This window comes from Plecotus auritus (genome assembly GCF_963455305.1).
Source record: "Plecotus auritus genome assembly, chromosome: 1".
In the NCBI taxonomy this organism is placed as follows: Eukaryota; Metazoa; Chordata; class Mammalia; order Chiroptera; family Vespertilionidae; genus Plecotus; species Plecotus auritus.
In genome coordinates, this window is record NC_137770.1 from 88,685,357 (window position 1) to 88,689,263 (window position 3,907).

At 39.8% G+C, this 3,907-nt stretch overlaps 1 pseudogene across 1 annotated transcript; it reads left to right on the forward strand.

Moving 5' to 3' along the window:
* Positions 1-1,912: 1,912 nt before the first annotated feature.
* LOC308247663 (large ribosomal subunit protein uL30m-like) lies at positions 1,913-2,391 on the forward strand (annotated as a pseudogene). The gene has a single exon. The product of its transcript is annotated as a large ribosomal subunit protein uL30m-like (transcript).
* Positions 2,392-3,907: the final 1,516 nt, after the last annotated feature.

Consider the following 3,907-nt stretch of genomic DNA (forward strand, 5'->3'; position numbering starts at 1 on the left):
CCTGCCAGCCTGATCGATGCCTAACTGCTCCCCGGCCGGCCCGATTGCCCCTAACTACCCTTTCCTGCCATCCTGGTCACCCCTAACTGCCCTCCCCTGCTGGTCTGGTCACCCCTAACTGCCCTCCCTTGCCAGCCTGGTTGCCCCTAACTGCCCTCCCCTGCAGGCCTGGCCCCCCCCCACCTGCCATCCTCTGCAGGCCTGGTCCCCAACAACAGCCCTCCCCTGCAGTCCTGGGTTCCCCCCTAACTACCCTCCCCTGCAGGCCTGGTCCCCCCCCACCTGCTCTTCCCTGCAGGCCTGGTCCCCCCCAACTGCCCTCCCCTGCAGGCCTGGTCCCCCCCGAACTGCCCTCCTCTGCTGGCCCGGTCACCCCTAACTGCTCTCCCTGCTTGTCTGATCTCTCACAACTGCCCTCCCCTGTATGCCTGGGTCCCCCCCAACTTCCCTCCCTTGCTGGCCTGGTCTCCCCCAACTGCCCTCCTCTGCTGGCCCGGTGACCCCTAACTGGCCACAACTGCCCTCCCATGCTGGCCATCTTGTGGCGGCCATCTTTTGTCCACATGGGGGCAGCCATCTTTGACCACATGAGGGTGGCCAACTTGTGTCTTGGAGTGATGGTCAATTTGCATATTACTCTTTTATTAGGTAGGATGACATTTATTGAGGTGACATTGGTTAATACAATTATATACGCTTCAAGTGTACAATCTATCAGTCATCATCTGTGCATTGCACTGTGTGCCCACCACCCAAAATCAAATCTCCTCTGTCACCATACACTTGAGTTCCTCTACCCATTACTGCCCCCCGCACCCTTTTCCTCTGGTAACAAACCACCATACTGTTATCTGTGTCTATGAGTTTTTGTTTATTTGTTTATGTTGCAGTTTTTTTTTCTTTCATTTGTTGCTTTCACTTTTATATCTTACATAAGAGTGAAATCATAGTGTTCTTGATTTTTTCTATCTGACCTATTTCACTTAGCATGATATTCTCAAGATCTGTCCATGTTGTTGCAAATAGCTGAGTAGTATTCCATTGTCTATATGTACCACACCTTAGTTATTCAATCATCTATTGAGGGACACTTTGGTTGTTTCCATGTCTTGGCCATCATGAATAATGCTGTGCTGAGTAGAAGAATGCATATTTGTGAATAAGTGTTTTAAAAATTTTGGTAGATACCTGGAAGAGAGTTTGCTGGATCATACGGTAACATTATACTTAATTTTCTTAATGCAGAAAACCATAAAGACACCACCAAAAATATTAGAAACAATAAACACAGTAAAGTTGCAGGCTAAAAAAAAAATAAATGTACAAAGATTCATTGCATTCCTATATATACTAATAATGAAATTTCAGAAAAAGAAATGAAAAAAATAATTCCTTTTACAATTGCAGCAAAAAGAATAAAATACCTACAATAAACTTAACAATGGATGTGAAGGACCTATATACTGAAAACTATAAGGCATTATTAAAAGAGATTGAAGAAGCCATGGCCAGTTTGGGTCAGTTAGTTGGATTGTCCCCACATACACCAAAAAGGTGGCAGGTTTGATAATCAGGGTACATACCCAGGTTGTGGGTTAGATCTCAAGTTGGGGCTCATGTGAGAAGCAGCCAATTGCTATTTCTCTCTGTCAGGTCTCTGAAAAAGACACAAAGAAATAGAAAAAGTTCATGCTCATGGATTGGAAGAATCAGCATAGTGAAAATGGCCATATTGCCCAAAGCAATATACAGATTTAATACAACCCCCATCAAAATTCCCATGGCATTTTTTAAAGAAATAGAACAAAAAAATATCTTTAGAGGGACTTGGTGGTCTCTGGAGCTGTCTGTGGTCAAGTTCAGAATTCACACCATTTAACAACCATTGCCTCTGCAGAAGACAATCACCACACTCATGGCCGGGATTTTGTGCTCAATAGTTCAGAGGCCCCTAGGCAGACTACACACTGCGACAAAAAGGTGTGGAATCTCTCATTTGTAGAGATTGGATTCATCATAAATTTATCAAGTCAAGAATTCCAGATAAAGTGTTTCAGCTTTCACCAGAAGATCCTGAAAAGATCCCTCAAAAACTGCATGTAGTTACCCGAATAAAAACTACAAAATGCCATCCATATTGGGGGAAAGATGTAATACTAGTAAAGATGCTTGGATTAGAAAAAAGCACATACTCCTCAAGTTCACAAGAACATCACTTCAGAGAATGTAAATCTGAAAGTGGTTAAACATTTGATAAGAATCAAGCCCCTGAGGTTGCCACAAGGACTTCCCAACAAGGTGGACGTGGCTCACACCTGCCTCAAGAGCACTGTGGAGTTAGTAGTAGGGTGGCATCTAAGCCCCATGGACCAGAAAGCAATTAAGTCCTAATGCCAGAGCTGTTTCAGATTAAAAAGTGCAAATCATTTTTATTTAAAGATATTAGAAAGTGTTCTTATTAAAATATATTTTAATTGACAAATATATAGAATTCTAAATATATATATATTTAATATAACTATACTAGTATATATTAAATTTATAGATATAGATAGATATAGATATGGATATATATATATATATATATATATATATATATATATATATATATATCATCGGATTTGCATGGAACCACAAAAATCCCTGAACAATCCTGAGAAGAAAGAATGAAGCTGCAGGCATCACTCCCTGATTTCAAATTATACTACTAAGCAACAATAATCAAAACAGCATGGTATTGGTAGAAAAGCAAACACACAAACCAATGGAACAGGATTGAGAGCCCAGAAATAAACCCACATGCATATGGGCAAATAATTTTTGACAAAGGATCCAAAGACATACAATGGAGCAAAGAAAGTGTCTTCAATAAATGGTGCTGAGAAAATTGGAAAGACACATGCTAAAGAATGAAACTAGACTGTTATTTGTCCCCATGTACAAATACAAATATTAGCTTAAAATGAATCAAAGCCCTAAATATAAGACCTGAAACAATGAATTATGTAGAAGAAAACATGGGTACTAAACTTATGCGCCTTTGGTCTTAGAGAGGATTTTATGCATTTGACCCCAAAAGCAGGAGAAGTAAAAGCAAAAATAAATGAATAGGACTCTATCAAACTAAAAAGCTCCGTACGGCAAAAGAAACCATCAATAAAACAAAAAGCAACCAACTAGATGGGAGAACATACTTGCAAACAACAATTCCAACAAGGGGTTAATGTTCAATGTATATAAAAAAACCTATCCAACTCAATAACAACACCAAACAATCTAATAAAAAAAAATGGGCAGAGGACCTGAACAGATACTTTTCCCAAGAAGACATACAAATGGCCAACAGTTATATTAAAAATGCTGAACTTTATTAGCTATTAGGGAAATGCCAATCAAAACTATGAGATACTACCCATACCTGTTAAAATGGTTATTATCAATATGACAATAACAAATGTTGGAGAAGTGGAGAAAAAGGAACACTCATTCACTGTTGGTGGGAATGTAAACTGGTATAGCCACTATAAAAAGCAGTATGGAGGTTCCTCAAAAAATTAAGAATAGAGTACCATATGACCCAGCAACCTTCCTTTTTGGGTCTCTAGTCTTTTCTTATAAGATCATTAATCACATTCATGAGGATTCCACCCTTAAGACCTAATTACACATGTGTATATCAAGATAATCTTTGTTATACTGCAGTAATAATCCCTCCAAATGGAATGGCTTGCAATAAAAAGGTATGTGTTCATCCCATGTGTAGATCTAGGGTCTGCTTCTCATTTCTTTCCCAGGATCCAGAATGATGAAGAGTATACCACCTGGATTATTGTAGGTGACCATGGCAGAGGAGGGGGAAAGCATGGTGATTTATTTGTTGTCCCTTAAAACTTCTGCCTAAAGTATA